We start from the raw sequence: 17043 nt of genomic DNA on the forward strand, positions 1-17043 counted from the left end.
CACATCCCTAGTGGGGGAGTGATACGCACAAGAAGCAGGGCTCACTGCCACAAAGGGGTTGGAAGATACCCAGGGCACTGCTTGACACAGCCACCCAGGCACCCTGCCACCTTGGGGGAGGTGAAGAATACACCTTGGGCACTGACTCCTCTGGCTACCAGTGGTCACAGGCCCAATGCAGGCGTTGGGGGGAGTAAATACACACAGAGGACTGCCCCACCTGGGCAACACGAGTGACCGAGATGAGAGTGGGATATGCAGAGGGCTCTGCTCCAATGGCTGATATACATACAAGGCCCTGCCTCACCTACCCACCAGCACTCACAGGCACAGTGGCAGTAGTGAGGTCACATAGACAACTAACCTCAGTTGCCACCAGGGGTCACTGCAGCAATGCTAGGGGGGATACATGCCAGGCATTGCTGCCCCTCGCCACCAGGAGTCACTGCTCCTACAAGAAGGCACCTACAGGACACTCCCATGCCTGGCCAGCAGAGATCAATATCACTGGGGAGGGGCTATGGGGAAGCAGAGAAAGAGCAACTAACTGCAGTGGGGAAAATCATAATCTACCGGGGAGAAAGAACGGACTCCACTAGGACATCGCACCAACTCCGGCCAGGCTGGATACCAGCAATTCGGGGCTGGAGCAGCTCCAGCTAGAGGCTGGGTGGAGACAGGTGACCTCGGTTTCTGCGCTGAGCAGGCTGCTTTGGCACTGAGGAGGGACAGGGAACCCCCAGGCCAGGGTCTTGCTGCCCAAGGAGGGGGAGATCTGCGGCACTCTTTGGAGTAGCTGGTTAAGCAGCCGCGAGCCACATGCTTCTCTCTGCCTGAGCTCTCCATGAGCACATTACGCACAGGTGTGCGCTGGATGTAGGCACCAGTGTAACAACAGGGCTAGACTCTGCTGAGTGCTGCCTGTGAGAGACAGGGGCAGAGTCAGATGGACAGATGGGGGTAGGAGATGACAGAGTCAGCGGCCATGAGCTGAACCCATCACAAGTCCAGCCTGTGACATCACCATCCGTCCCTACAGCTCTCCATCTGTCCCGCTGTTTGTCCAACCCTCAACCCCCCCATCCATCCCCAATGTCTGCCACACACACCCCTTCACCCATCTGCCTCACACACTCATCTACTTCCTCATGCATCCTGCTGTCCCTCTGACTGTCCCTGCAGTGCCCAGCACAAGGAAGCATAGTGGACCCTGAGCGAGGCTTTTGGGTGATGCAGTAATGGAGCTAGCGGGTGAAAGGGGCATCTCTAATCCCAGCCCCACTTCTCCTCTGCCCAAAGCCATGACCGCGAGCCCACCCCTCTCACTCTCAGACCTCACAGCCCCAAAGACATGACTGGTCACTCACACTGTGACCCAATTACAGCAATGAGGTCTTCCCGAAGACAGGGGGTGGGAGGAGCAACCCCCTTATCCTGGCAGGCAGGACACATCCTTCCCAGTATAGCAGAGATCCTGCCCTTGGGCAGATAGACCAAGATGAGCCCATAGGAGACTGGGGAAGGGGGAGCACAGGAAGAGAATGCAGGCAACTGAACATGACAGGTGTCCATGAAAGGAGAGAGAGTTTGAGTGAAAGTTGGCCAACACAGAGAGAGAAACCTAGAAGGACAAAAGAAATTCACAACAGGGAGTCACCCTCATGGATCCAACTTTCTGCTAGGGAGCACATACCACTCCTGGCCAGAGAGATGATCAGCTCTCGCAAATGGCAACATCATCTCCCCTGAAGCCACAGCTAGTCCGGAAACCCACACCCAGGTAATGGGAAGTCCTTGCCTGGAGCCAGGAGGGCTGTGACCAGAGCCCTTCCCAAACCAGATACACATCTCACCGACAGAGATGGTTACTCTTGTCCCAGTTGGGCAGGTCCTGCCTGGCATCAATAGGATTCACGCTGTCACTGCTCTCGATCACTTTCCATCTCACCTCAGGGCTGGACTCCGTCCCCGCGACTTCTTTTCCCTTGCTATGAAACACAACACAAGAGGAAAAGAAAAAGCAGTGGTGGTGAGGCTCTTCTTCTCGCTACTCCAGCACACCAGGGCTTCGGCTTCAACCCTCCTCCCATTCCGTCATCACAGCTACAATTAGAAATCTGAGCCCGGGGCTCACACCTGCTTGTCTCCCCAATCCTAGGCCCTGTCCAGCATGTTTCCCTCCACAGAAGTTACCTGGCCTCATCATAGACTCCATCTTCATATTGCTCTTCTCCTTCCCAGAGCTCCTGCTCTGCTCCTCAGACCTGTCTGTCCTCAGCTCTGCAGGCAGAGGGGAAGGGGCATGATGGGAACACACACGCCCCATTCCACACAGCACACAGCATCCACAGGGCTACCAAAACACCTCATCTTCGGCCAAAACCACACCTCACCCCGAGGGAGCAAAAAGCCTTTGTGAGCACAGCACACACAAGACAGGAAAAGATTAACACCCACATCCAGCCCAGCCAAAGTGGGAGTTTCCTCACCTTCCTGGCCACAGGTCCATGGGGCTCATGGAAGGAGAAGTTTGCTGGGCTGTGGGGGTCTCTGAAGAACTAGCTCAGTATGTGAATGACTGGGATGTTTGTGGAGGCCTGACTGTGGGTTGGGGTGTCCAGGAGGACCTAAGGAAAGGGAATAGGGGGATTAGGGATAGAGGAGAGTGGCGTTACCAAGGAGCATTGTGGGAATGTGGGTTTTAGAGAGCCCAGAGTGGATGGGTGTCGGCGGGTTGGACGACCCCACAGTGGTTGAAAAGGGGAACCTGGCAGGTTTGGGTGCAGCAGAGATTGAAGATGAGGAACCTCACACCCTGGGGATGGACTGTGGGAGTGGGAGAATGGGAAAGTGGGGCCTAGCAATAAGAAATGGGTTGGAGACAATTAGGGGTGGGGCGCTGAGGATGGGGATGGGGGGGGAGGAGGAGGAAGGAGGGGCGGGGTGCTGAGGACGGGAAGGAGGATGTGGGAGATGGGGCAAGAGGAGGTTGGTGTTGGGGTGCTGAGGACGGGGGGGAGGAGGAGGTCGGGCGAAGGGAAAGGCCAGGAAGGGTGTACACGATGGAGGAGGGGATGCTGGGGGCTGAGGGATCCCCACAGATGGGGGTGGGGCTGGCGAGAGGGTCACAACAGATGAGGGGACACTGGGGGGCAGGTTGGGGGGGCTTGAAGGGGCTGCTGGGGCCCTACAGAGGGTGAGGAGGGGGCGGTGCTGGCAGGAGAGTCACAGTGGACGGGGGGGACACTGGGGGGCAGGTTGGGGGAGGTTGAAGGCCCCGCGGCCCCAGGCTGCAGCTTGTGGGGCTGCTCCCAGGCAGCTCAGCCCCCACCCGCTGCCCTCCAGGCCCAGCCGGGTGTGTGTGGGGGGGGTGAAGCCCCTTCACTCCACGCTGCCTCTGCCCTGTGCCCCCCCCCGCCCGGCTCCAACGGGCCCGGGGCTGCTCCCGGGGCAGGGGCTGGGCCTGGCGCTTGGAACTGGGTGTCTGAGCCCCCGACCCCCCCCCCGTGCGGAGCCGCCACTCCCCGTCCCGCCTCAGCGTCCCTCGGCCCGGCCCCGCCCACCGGCTGCCCCCGAGCCCGCGTCCCCCCAGCAGCGCCGGGGAGGGTCCCACTGGTCCCCCTGGCGGAGAGGGCGGGGGCAGCGAAGCCTCGGGGCGAGGGAACCAGGCCCTCACCGCACGCGCCGAGTCTCTGTCCCGCGCTCTCTCCGCCAATCAAGGAGCGGGGAGGGGCGCGGCGAACTGACGAGCTACGGGCCTTGCTCCAATAGAGGTCGCGTGTGAGAGGGAGAACTACGCTACCCACTGTGCACCGGGAGGGGGCGCGTTGCCTCAGCAACCGTTCGTCACTTCCGCTCTGAGACGAGCCAGGAACAACAACTCCCAGCCTGCCCCGGGGCCCTTCCGTTCTCTCGAGCCCAGGTGAGGGCGGGTCCCTGGGTCAATCGCACACCTCCCGCCCCGCCCCCAGAGGTCCCCGGCCCCGCCCTCCTCAAGCTCCGGCTGCTGACTCGAACTCTCGTGTCCCGGGGTCTCGGCCTGGCCCCGCCCTCCGCAGCGCGGCGCCCCCGGTGTGGTGAGGGCTGACGGGCGCCCGCTTCTCCCCGGCCTCGTGTCTGCCCGCCCCTATGTGCCCCGCGGGGCTGCCCCACTCGGGGGTGGCGTTGGGTGGAGCCCTGTGGAAATAGGGGGGTGGGCAGGGCTGGGAGCCAGGACTCCTGGGTTTTCCCCCAGCTCGGGGAGGGGAGGTTAGGGGGTAGAGTGGGGGAGGGGCTGGGGGGGGTCTCCTGCCCGAGAGGCAAGTCCAGGAGCTGGTGTCGGGCAGCAGGTCACTTGTAGGCCCCGAGTGTCCGATCTGGAAACAGCTGCCTGTCCCCGTGCCCGGGGACTGCGCGTGGCTGGCAACCGTCTCCTTGTACCTGAGAATTATCCATACACTCCAGGGATGTGAGCCCTGTGCTCCCCTGTCAGTGCCTGGGGCACAGAGCCATGTGTACGAGTCACTCTCTGTGCGGGGATGTCAGTTCATACAGACTTTGCTGGTGCTTTTTCTGCAGCCTGTGGTAAAATGAGGCAATTAACTAGATGCATTGATGGAAGTTCTCTGCGTACCCTCAGGGGTACATGTACCCCTGGTTGAGAACCACTGATGTAGGGGAACCCAGGCCCACCCCACCCCATTCTGACTTCCAACCCCATACCCTGGGCAGCTGATTCAGCTTTGCTTACTTTGCATCAGCCTCAAGTCAGCTTCACTGGGTCACCAGTTCCACCATGGCCAGGCATCAGAGAGAGGAAGTTTCCTCTCAGCTGTAAAAGCAGCAAGGGCTCCATGAGGGGTTGGTGCTGCTGGAGAAATTATTTACACTTTCTCTAGTCTCTGTTTCAGATTTTGCCCCATTTTCTCTTTAATTCTCCAATGTTAATTTAACAATCACAGATTTGGGATATTTTCACACCCGTTTGACCTGCAGCAAATTTTCTTCCTTTCTTTGGGAAATTGTCCTTATCATTCCCCAAAGAAGAAGGGGCTTAATGGGTGCAGTTTGCAGAGCCCTGAGACACAGCTGCCTCTAGGGTGGGCTGGGGTGGCCATTCTCTGCTGGCAAGGAAGGGGACAGGAGGAAAAAGTCCCCAGTGGAGGCTGTCCAGCACAAGATTTCGCAGTCCTGGCTACTGCTACCCCCAACTGCCAGTCACCTGCCTGTCCCTGCTTCTGCCTCTTCCCCACTGCCAGGGAGTTTTCCTGCTCCACACTCACTTCATGTACCTCTTAAAGCACCTCCCCAAAGGGCTCCCTGCTGCCATGTGAATGGTGTGGGTGTGGGTGTGTGTGGGGGGGAATTATTACTGCCTGTTTATTGAACTTCCACTGTCCAATTACTCTCACTTAATATAAAATCTCTTCATATTCAGGTGGTTTTCTCTCATTAGCAAATGTTTCTTTTTAGACCCATTTCTTCCCCAGTTCTCAAAGATAGATATAAAATATCCTGTGTGCAGTGCTGTAGTAGGCAAGGTGGTCCCAGAGTACTGGAGGCTTCCCCCTTGGTTTGTGTACAAATGTTTGGTGTTATTCTCCAGCCCTTTCCTTATGAATCCTAACATGATGTTATCTTTTTTGCTGGCAGCTGTGAATTGAATGGAGCTTTTCATTGATCTGTCTACAGCAACATGCAGATCCCGTTCTTAGGTTGTGTAGCCGATAATCTGTTCTGCTGCCGTTGCTAGGTGTAATGCATGTTCAGTAGGGGTTTCTCCCCTCTTCCCTTTTTGTATTTCCTCTCCCTACTAATGTTGGGGTGTCCTTCTCCTCAGGTTAGTGTATTAATGATCTCATCTTGGGGTCATATGTGTCGATTCGTTGCTACGTCTTCAGAGAACTATCCATGTTGACTCCAAGATCTCTTTCCTGATTAGTTGTAGCTAAATTAGCCCCCATCATATTGTATGTATAGTTGGGGTTATGTTTTTCCAATGTGCATTACTTGACATTTATCTACATTACATTTCATTTGCCATTTTGTTGCCCGATCACTTAGTTTTGTGACATCTTTTTGAAGTTCTTCACGGTCTGCTTCGGTCTTAACTATCTTGAGCAGTTTAGTATTGTCTGTGAACTTTGCCACCTCACTCTTTACCCCTTTCTCCAGATCATTTATGAATAAGTTGAATAAGATTGGTCCTAGGGCTGACCTAGGAAAATCACAGCAGTAAGGTGGAGTCTGGAGTCACAATGGGCAGGTCACATGTTCATGCATGATTCAATTTGCAGGCCGTCGCCATTGTTTACATGTTAGTTTGAATGTTCCCAGGAAAGCTCAGATGTGGACTGGCGTTTTCCGAAGTCCATTGTCTGTGAAGCGTTTCTTGACTGGGCACTTACTGAGAATAGTCCTTTCTCAAGAAGCTGACCAAATGCATCACGGAGGCTACTTGAAATCAAATACATTTGAGATACAAGTACGTAGCCCATGTTCATAATTTCAAATACAAAAATAGTACACACATACAGCTAGTATAATTATAACCAGCAAATCATAACCTTTTCATAGACACCTCACACTACAACTTTTGCACAATATTTGTTGCAAATATATAACAGTGGTGGCAGCAATGATCTATATGGTCCCAGTTGATATTAATAATGTCACAGCCTACAGAGAAGTTAGAAGGAGGCGTCTTCTAGCAGGCGTTTCACCTACATTTCTCCATTGCCGCTTGGGTGGAAGCGGAAATGGAGCAAACACGCCTGGCTGAAGGTTTTGCATTCAACTTTGAGGATTAAGCCTGAGCCTCCGGCATGGGTGCTGGGAGATGGATTTCTGAGTCACATCCAGCACAGTCTTCGGGCCTGAGCTGAAACCACTGAGGCCAAGAGAGATGGGTTTAAGGTAGCCTTTGAGGCTCCCAGCAGCTCTTGAGGAGCAAGGGGTTACTGCTATCCCTGGGGGGGCTCAAACCACCATCCTTTCGATTAACAGCAAAACACACTGACCCATTGCACCACAGAGATACATGTCTGCTGTTACCAAGGCTGCTGCCTAGCAACCTGTGCATCTGCCTGCCAGCGCTAAAGCTCGCAAGGCAAGTGTGGGTGCTGGAGGTAAAGAGCCAGTAGAGTGACACAGCAGCTCTAAAGGGGGGTGAAGGCCAGGAGTGAGGGGTTCAGGGCATGGAAAGGGGCTCCGGGCTGGGGCAGGGGGGTAGGGATGTGGGAGGGGGTGAGGGCTCTAACAGGGGATGAAGGGCAGGAAGGAGGGGTTCAGGGTACGGGAAGGGGCTCTGGGCTGGGATGGGGGTGGGGTGTGGGAGGGGGTGAGGGCTCTAAAGGGGGATGAAGGGCAGAAATGAGGAGTTCAGGGTATGGGAAGGGGCTCCGGGCTGGGCAGGGGGTTGGGGTGCAGGAAGGGGTGAGGGCTCCAGCTGGGGGTGTGTGTAACCTTCCCCTTTCCCTAGCCATGTTTCTGAGCCACCAGGGCCAGCACATACAAGGCCTCACTGCTGAAGCACTGACAATGTCCAGTGATGCTACACCTGGCCCTCTACTGACAGCTCAGGGGTTTGGCGTCCTCTGGCACTGAGACGCCACAATAATTACAGGGTTATTTCTAATGGGTTAAAGCAGAACTTGTGCTGAGATTAACACGTCCCTCGTGGGTCTGGGGGTTTTACAGCATGAACTGGCTCTGCGTGTGGGTACTGTGCATGTGTTTGAGTGATACTAACACGGCTGAAACACACAATTCCCCATCCTGGGGGTTTCCATCCCCCCGATTCTTTCCACGGGGGGCGCTGACCCGGCTCCTCTACGGCCAGATGCCCTGATGGGCAGCAGTCGGGATGTTGGGAGAGGTTCTGTTTTCTGTGGCTAGTGACAGCCCCAAAGTGACTCCCACCAGCCCCCATTGTCTTGCGCTGCAGCCGCCAGTCTCTGAATTCTGGCCTGGAATTCGATTGGAACGAGGCCCTTGGAAGCTGGATAGACCACGAGTCAGACACTGCAACATTGTAGCAAGAACATCCATGTCTAGATTTTAAGGCCAATCAAGACAACTAAATAATCCTATCTAACCCCCATGCACGTGACAGGCCACAAAGTCACCCCTGCACTGAGCCCAACCACCAGGATTAAACCAAAATATTCCAGCTCTTAGGAGAATATCCCGTTGTGTGCCACAGACGGAGCATAGGAGAGGCAGAGGGGTACCAATACTGGAGGCCCCTGCACTGGAATTGATTTGGTGAGATGTACCCAGCTGATCTGGGCAAGTGACTTGTGCCCCATGCCACAGAGGATGACAAAAACTCCAACATCCCTGCCAGTGTGAGCTGGGGGAAATTCCTTCCTGACCCCAGCAATGGAGATCAGGGAGACCCTGAGCATGAGAGCAAGGCCACCAGCCAAGCACCAGAGAGAAATGGTTTTCTATCTCACCTGTGAGCACTTTCTTCAGCCCCCCATGTCCCCTCCTGCCAATCCGATGTGGGGTGGAGAATCCATCATTGCCCTGGGTACTTTGTTCCAGTGTTTAATCACCCGATTGCAAATGTGTCCCTTATTTCTCATTTTAGTTTCTCTGCCATTAACTCCCAGCCACTGGTTCTTGTTCTGCCTTTTGCTGCTGGGTTAAAGAGCCCTTCAGTACCCAGAATTTTCTCTTTGGGAGGGGATTTACACACTGTCATCAAGTGACCTCTTGGTCTTCTCTGTGATAAACTGAGCAGACTGAGCTCTTGTCTCACACTGGAAGGCAACTTTTCAGCACTTTTTTTAATCTTCTCTGCTCCCCATCCAATTTTTCATTCTTCATCTTAAAATGTGGCCAAGATGACTGTGTGCAAGAGTCCACTGTTGGTATGACCAATGTTGTACACAGAGATAACACTAGTGCCCTATATCTAGTCACTGTTCTCCTGTCTGTACATCCAAGGATGACCACAGCATCGCACAGGGATTTCATGCGGAGTTGTTTGTTCATTATGACACCTAAACCCTTCTCCAAGTCACAGCAGTCTGGCCTTACTCGTTAGTAAAGCTCAGTGTGTTTGAATGGCCACAGCTTCCCAAGTGCTCCGTAACATGCACAAGGGATTCCCCTCCTCAGTCACCTTCACCTGCTGCTGGTCTCTTGTCTCTTTCTTCTTCTCCAGGATCCGCATGTGTCATTGTGGGGGGAGTTCTCCTCCTCTCTTTGCCTGGGAGTGATGTGACCCCCCCGGATGGACTGACCAAACCCAGGATTCCTTCAGCCTGAAAGCAGAGGGGAGCCTTCCCCTGCTCCCTCTTTAAGGCTCAAGTCCCAGGTCCTAAATTCCCTGCCAAAGCACAAAAATCCACCCTGAGTCCAACTCCTCTCTCGGTGGTGATTTCCTTTCTCCCACAAATCTGTCTTGAGGACACAGCCCTGGGAACAGGTGAACACAGCCCCTGAGATTTCCCTTCGCAGCCTGCGAGGGGCAGTTCGCCCTATTAAACAGCTCGGGAATGTCGTCTTTTTCTTTTCTCCTTTCAAAAGTAACTTCTTGTATTTCTAGTCTCTTTATATGACTCCTCGATTTACCGCTTCCAATTCTCTGCTGTACACGCCAGCACTGGATCGGGTGAGGTGCCTGGAGCCATCCTGTACTTGGTACATGGGGGACTTGCAGGATCAGACCCTAAAACCACTTTGGAGGGAAATTTTAACCCCACCCAACCCCGACCTATTCCTGAGAGATGTCGGTACTGACCCAGGCCGCCGAGCACCATGGAGTGAAGAGACCAATTTTATCAATAAGTCAGACCCCCCCAGCTGCCCACTGCCTGGATCACCTCCCCCCAGGTGACGCGAGTCGCCTTCCAGAGCCATAGCTGGGCCCCGGGGGGCATCCACACAAGCCATGGGGATGGGCAGCTCCCAGGAATCACAGCAACGAATCTCCAGGCCGGAGGGTTTCCCCTAGTGCCTGATCCACCCTCAGGGTCCAGCCAGCCAGCAGCTTCCACCCAAGGCTAGTGTGCTAACAGCAGCAGCATGGCTGGGGGGCTCGGCTGGTGGCTGGGGCCAGTCGTCTGAGCATGAACCCAGCCGATCCCAGGAGATGGACCCGGGTCACCAGCCCAACCGACCACGTGGCTGCTGCCTCTACCCCATTAGTGTGTGAGCTCTCATGGACCACGCTGGGGAGATCCCCCAGCTGCAGGGTAGATGCCCCTGAGCGCCTGGCAGGGCACAGCTCCTGGGTGACCTGCCCTGCTGAGTTCTTTACTAGGCTGGGTGGATCCGGGGCCAAGGGTGCTGGGTGACAGGGGGGCGTTGGCTCTGGGCTCGGACTGTCACTTTCCCCCTTGTCCATTCAACAGGATCACAGCAAACGAAACCAGCTCAGCCTGCAGGGGAAGAGTTCAGTCCAGGGCCTGGTGCATTCTGGGAGCAGGGATGATGCAGAGAAAGGGCAGATACAGGGCACCTCTGAACACTCTGCGCAGAACTGCCTGTCCTGACCCACAGCCCCTGTTATCCCAGCCCTGGGCTCCTCTCTCACTGCTCTGCCTGTGCCCCTCACTCCCGATCCACAGACCTCCCCCGCTGTATCTGTGACTTCTGCTACTGAACCACTAGTGTGCTGACTCCTTTTGTGAGACATTTCTCTGCACAATACTGCTGCTATTCGAGTTACTGACTCCAGGAAACATTTTCCTTAGCCTGGTTCCGTGTGTCACTGGTTTCTATAGCAAAGGCCAGTCCCTGGCCCCTTGGTCCAGACATCCTCATTCACATTAAGCTTCAAGTTGAGAATCATTTCCCATTCCTGCTCTGTGCGCTCTCTGTGCAACTGCACATGGCTAAGCAAAGAGAACAAACCCCAAATCCCCCCTGTGCTTTGGGAGCCAGGTTTGCAGTGGGAATTGTGTAGTTCAGATGACTTCATGCCTGGGCATTGTGATTCTTTACCAGTTTCTCTGGCAGGCGGGGCAGTTTTGTGGTGATGGCTGAGTGGCTAAGGCGTTGGAATTGAAATCTGATAGGGTTCCCCTGTGCAGGTTCAAATCCTGCTCACAGTGAGGCCTGTGTTTTAGCCAGTCTCTAACCCGGGCAATACCTCTCTACAACCCCTGAGACACTCTCAATTCTCTCCCCACCCCAAGTAAATCCTGTTCTGCTCCTTTCATAGAGATGCCTGGGACACCACTTCTCAGCACCTGAAGCCTCTGGCGCTCAACTTATTGCCCCATAGATCAGCCATAGCCCTGGTTCTGCTTCTCTCTCTAGCGTGCAAAAGGAGCCAAGTCAGCGACTCCATGGGTGCTACAGGGCTGCAGAATCAACAGAGAGAAAAAAAAATGTGCCCAGCAGCCATCTCTGCCCCTGCACCTCCCACCTGCTAGCAGGCCTGGCTGATAAGCTCCTTCTCTTCTCTTTCAGTGCGTCCCGCTGGCCATTGATGGGGTGTGCTGGAGGAGTGAGGAGAGAAAGACGTGGGGCAGGGTGGGGTAGGAAGAGATTTGATGGTTTGGGGGCAGGGCCTGTGGTGGAACAGGCATTGAGCTCTGCCCGGGAACTCTCAAAGTCAGCACCTCTGAGCGCAGAAGCCTTCCCTGAGTCTGAGCTGCCAGGAGCCCTGCCGCAGAGCAGGTGCCACAAGTCTCAACCTCTCTGTCCCACACGTGGCTCTGGGCACCACCAGGAATCATTTGGCTCCTGGCACAGAAGGCACCTTAAAAGCTGAGTCCCTGGACAGTAGCTCAAACCCTGGCCCCTTCCATTAAGAGCCTGGTGCTCTACTAACTGAGCTAGCCAGTCTTGCTAAGAGCCTCCACCCCTCCTCTTCTTCTCCATGGCCACTGCCAATTCCTCCTCCTCTTCCTCCATCCTGCACCTGAGGGTCACTAACTCTCCTCACCTAGACAGCCAGCCCATCCACTGCACCCCAATCCCCCATGGCTGAGCCTCCCTGCCAAAGTCCTGCACCTGGCTCCATAAAATTAATTCTCACGTGTCGCTGGGAACTCTACTTCTTGTGCCCAGAGAGTCTTGGCCCCCCTCAGTAGAAGACCCGAGAAACACAGTATCTGCCTTTTCTAAAGAAGTGCTTGGAGGGGCTTTTTCTCACCTGACTGTGTGGCCTAATGGATAAAGTGTCTGACTTCAGATCAGGAGATTGAGGGTTCAAGTTCCTTCATGGTTGTGTTGCTGCAGTTTAACCTTCGTGCTGAAAGTCCTGCTCTCTTCTTGGCTGCTCTGGCTTCAGCTAGAGCCCTAGGAAGGAGTTGGGGGTTGGGTGTCACAAAGGCTGGGGCAGGAGCCGCAGGTGCTTCCAGTCTAGCCTTTGCCATTCCTGACTTGCCAAAGATAATGGGCAGCTGCCCGGGCTGGCATGTAGAGCAGTTTCCCTCTTCCAAGTGTGCACCTGTCCCTGTGCTTGAGGGGGCTTGGTAAATAGCACCTTGGGAGCCTGGAAGTTTCTCTTCTTCTTGCCAGCTGGGGAAAAGCCTCTTGGGGTAAAATCTCCTGCCCCACTACAAAAGTGAGCACTGTGAGTGGGAACAGACTGAGGCCACACCAGGGGGCTGGCCCTGCTTTCCTACCTTCTTCTGAGGTTGGCCACAGAGCATCAGCAGCTGCCCTGCATGCTGGTCTTTGGGTCGCTTTCAGTGGTGTTTGGCATGGCAGGGAGCAGCCTGGCCGGGGGTATTTGTGGCTGTCTGCTGGTCATGCATAGACATGGTCCTCCCCTCCTCTTGCCTTGCCTTCAGTTGCTCTGTGGCTTATAAACCTTCCCTTGGAGCTGTCAGCACCAGCCGCCCCCGCTCTAGGTGTCCGGAGAAGGGAAGGTGTGAGGGGCTCCAGGCTGGGCTCTACCTCCCTCCTGCCAAGCCCTGACTATTAATCCGGGCCCTGGCACTCCTTTCTTCAAGCGCCGTGTGGGCCAGAGGAAAAGTGTGGCAGTAAGCACAACGGCCAAACTTGTGGGCATCAGGGGAAGCAGCAAGAATGCCAACAACCAGGTCAAACCACAGGACTATGGGCGGCCATAGCCACTTCTACACCCCAATCCATTGCAGCCATCTCAGCCAAAGACCTGGTTCCAGTGGGTGTGAGTCACCCAGCAGGAGGGAAAAGACTCACTCTTAAACAACTAGAGACAGGGAAATTGAGCACTTTCAGCTCCAGGGCTTTACCAAAAACCAATACAAGGTCCTACTGACTTTTGAACTCAGACTGTAGGATTCAGAGTCCTGAGTGCTGCCCATTACACCATGGGACCAGTTTGTGCTGCCTTCTCTGGCCATTGGTGACCCTCACAGGTCTGGCTCGTGTAAGGGATTGTTGGCCCTTTACTAAAACTTAGCAGAGTTTTTGGTTGGCTAGTTCCTAGTCCCAATTGAAGCTGGAAAGGTCAATGGGAAATCAGGCCCCTGAGACTGACATGCCCTTGGTGCAATGGTAACCAACTGGTAGGGAACACATGAGAATTTGTTAATGTAGAAAAATTCCTGGTGAAAATTGGCAAAGCTGTGGAGATTTTGAAAAGTTCCAGTGAATTTACACATGAAGATACAAACAGAGAGACAAACACACAGAGAGAATGAGAAAATCACAGACTGCACAAACCCATACAAACATAACAAAAACCAAACCCACACAGAGCCATATACACATAAGGGAAAGCCACACAAAACATAGAAAGAACAAATCCACACCAAAAAAGACAGCAAAAGTCCACAACAAGTTTTGTGAAAGCACAAAAACCACATACCAAAAGAATACTAAGCAAAAAACCAATCTGCATGCAAAAATCATACACACACCGATGCACACAAAACTATGCCAGGCAGCCACCAAAATCCCACATGCACATCAACACAACAGATGAAAACCACACCAACATACAGAAAGTCAGGCAGGGTTTGAGTCTCACAGCGAAGAGGGTGAGCACACAGGTGGTTTGGGGAGCAAAGATTGAGGGGGAGTCAGGGGCAGTGCTCTGGGCTCTGCCTGACTCCTCCTGACACAGACGGCTGGTGGAGAGCAGAGCCTGGTAGATCTGTGGAATCTGCCGTGTTCTCTGTACAGAAAGGGGACCTCAGTGTCTTCTGAGCTGGAATTGTATTTTCTACAGGACAAAATGATTGGCAGAAGCCATTTTCTTAAAGAAAACTAGTGCTTTAGGTGAGGTTTGAACTCACAATTGCAGCATCGCTCTGCTCAGCACTGCTACTATAAGTCCTGTGCACTAACCCATTGCACCTCTGGTGCCTAACTGATGGTCTTGTTTCCTTGATTCATGGATGGATTAGGGGTTGAGGGAGTTGCATTAGCTAAATCAAATCCATATTAATGGCTGCAGAATGGCAGCAGCAGAGGTGGGGAGTCTCCTTCCATGTGATAGAGATGGTTCCCCCTTCCATTGCTGAGGGGAAAGTTGGTGCTTTGAGCCCACTAGGTGCTGGAATGTCCCATGGGTGAGATTAACAAGCCTCTTGAGAAGAGAAGAGACGGGAGGGGAAGTCTTTTCTATTCCTGCCTAGCTCCATTGGTCTCCTGTGGCCCTTTCGGCTCTCTGCTCCCCTGTTGGGGAGATGTAGAGACAAGCCCCCATCTGGGTGAGTCACCGAGAGGCTGTGTCCCATGGAGTGTGTGTGGGAGAGGGGGAGGGTTGGATTGGGCTCAAGGGGAGAAGGTTGTGTGTGACAGTGTGTGGGGGAGGGGGAGGGTGTGTTCCTTAGGATATAAATGATGGAAAACACAGGGGCAGTGACAGCGAAGCCCCATGTCTCAGTGTTAGGACCCTGTGTGGTGCTGCCGTTCACCTTCCCCTCCTATGGTCTCATCTTTCATTGAATCCAGCATTTTTTCACCTGTTATCATCCCAGAGGTGTCCCACATGCTTCAGATACAGTGTCCCTCTTAGAGACGCCAAGGACTGGAACTGATTTCAGCTGCTGGACAGCTCTGCTAGGTTTTTATACATTTGCACAGGAAAATGCTGAGTGTTTCAATTCATTTCAAGCCGACCACCCCCACCCCCCAATTCAGCGAACTCCTGAATATACTGGAGATGGGTCTGGAAATCGATTTTCATTCTAAAAAGTTTTTCAAGGTGTGACGATGTGGTTCTGGCGGGACCCAACCGAGAGTGCCAATTCAGGACCAATTGCTCAAACAGGGCAGTCACAGCCCAAGGCTGGGGTTTTTCCACCTCTATGGCAAACCAAACCAGCCAGACAAGAATGACTTCGGTTTCACCCCACTGGCTAACCATAAGTCACACAAGCAATTTCCTTAGACACTCCAGTCTCCCAGTATCACCACCAGTGCCACTTGTCCTAAGGATGAATGGTTATGAAAACCAACACCCCAGTAAAAGAAAAAGGTTCTCTCGATCCCAAAGGACTAAGCCCCAGACCCAGGTCAATATACACATTAGATCTTACCCGCAAATCACACTGTTGCCAATCCTTTAGAATCTAAAATCTAAAGGTTTATTCATAAAAGGAAAAAGATAGAGGTGAGAGCTAGAAGTGGTTAAATGGAATCAATTACATACAGTAATGGCAAAGTTCTTAGTTCAGGCTTGTAGCAGTGATGGAGTAAACTGCAGGTTCAAATCAAATCTCTGGAGAACATCCCCCCTTTACATAAGATTTGGTGCCATTACAGGACCTTGTTTGCAAACCATGTTCTATATGGTCCCAGTTTATATCAATAACGTCACACAATGGAATCACTTGGATTGGAACTAGGAAGCCATTACCCTGCAGGGAAACATTCACCCACTGATCTATACTCTCAACAAAGAGTGTCATGTATAGCTCACAGTAGGAACAGCTTTGAACCTGGGGGTTAGTAACTTTATCTCTATACAAACACCACAGCTTACAAATTCCTCACCCTTGCTCTGCGTCACCCCAGAGCACAACCACAACTCTCCTTGGACCACACACAGCTCCCCAGCTCCATGCCCATCAGTCTCTCCAGCATTGCTCCAATCCCTTAAAGCAGGGTCTCAACCCACAATTTACCTTAGGGCCAGTGCCAATCCTCCAGTCCTCCCATGGGCCAATAATGTCACTCATACCACTCAGTATCTGCCCCTCAAAACTGCACGCCCCATCTGTCTAAGGCTCTGGAAGGGATTTTGGGTAGGGGGAGGAGGTCTAGGGTTCAGGCCCTGGGTTGGGGCTGGGGATTGGGATGCAGGAGGGGTGCAGGCTCTAGAGGGAGTTTGGGTGCAGAAGGGGTGAGAGGCTGGTCTCTGGGAGGGAGTTTGGGTGGGGGAGGCGTTCTGGAGTGCAGGGTCTGGGATGGAGTTTGCAGCACCGTAACAAGTGCGAGGTGAGTGAGGCACTTGCCCCGGGCATGCAAAGTGGAGGGGCGCAGCTCTACCATGATCAGTGACGCTTCGGTGGCAGCTCTACCGCTGCTGCTTCTTCGGTAGCAATTCGGCAATGGATTCTTCTCTTCGAGACGGACTCAGGGACCTGCTGACGAATTCCCGCTGAAGGATGAATGAAGCGGCAGCGGCAATTGGGCAGCAGGTCCTTCCTTCCGACAAGGACTCAGGGACCTGCCACCAACGAGCCTGGAGCTGGCACTTGCCTCGGGCACAAAAATTGCTTGTTATGGCTCTGGGAGTTTGGGTGCTGGGTGCAGGCTCTGGGCTGGGGCAGTGGGTAGGGGGAACAGGAGGAGGGAGATTGGGGGCGGGCGGGAGGAGGTGTGTGGAGGGAAGGGTGCAGGCTGTGGGAGGGAGTTTGGGGGCTGGGGGGTGTGGAAGAAGGGGGTGCAGACTCTGGGAGGGGCCGGCAGCCACTGGAGCGAGCAGGCAGATGCTGCTCAGCTCTGCTGCACTGCCAGGGCCCCTTGGGGGGAGAGCCTGGGGGTGGCAGGTGGGGCCAAGGGAGTGACCCAGTCCCAAAACTGCTGGAGCCCCATGAGCGAGACCTGGGAACCAGGACTGCCTGCCAGACAAACATCTTTAAGAGGAGGTGTCCCTCTCCCTGTCAAAAAATGATCTTCCTCCTTCAGTTCAGTGTCAGCCTGAATTGTTCCTTA

At 54.0% G+C, this 17043-nt stretch overlaps 1 long non-coding RNA gene across 1 annotated transcript; it reads right to left on the reverse strand.

The window, feature by feature from the left end:
• Positions 1-1520: 1520 nt before the first annotated feature.
• LOC127055916 (uncharacterized) lies at positions 1521-2913 on the reverse strand. The gene is made up of 3 exons (XR_007775656.1): positions 2490-2913; positions 2194-2280; positions 1521-1988 (listed from the first exon to the last, which is right to left on the reverse strand). It is a non-coding gene; the product is annotated as an uncharacterized LOC127055916 (long non-coding RNA).
• Positions 2914-17043: the final 14130 nt, after the last annotated feature.

This window comes from Gopherus flavomarginatus, chromosome 7 (genome assembly GCF_025201925.1).
Source record: "Gopherus flavomarginatus isolate rGopFla2 chromosome 7, rGopFla2.mat.asm, whole genome shotgun sequence".
Classification (NCBI taxonomy): domain Eukaryota; kingdom Metazoa; phylum Chordata; order Testudines; family Testudinidae; genus Gopherus; species Gopherus flavomarginatus.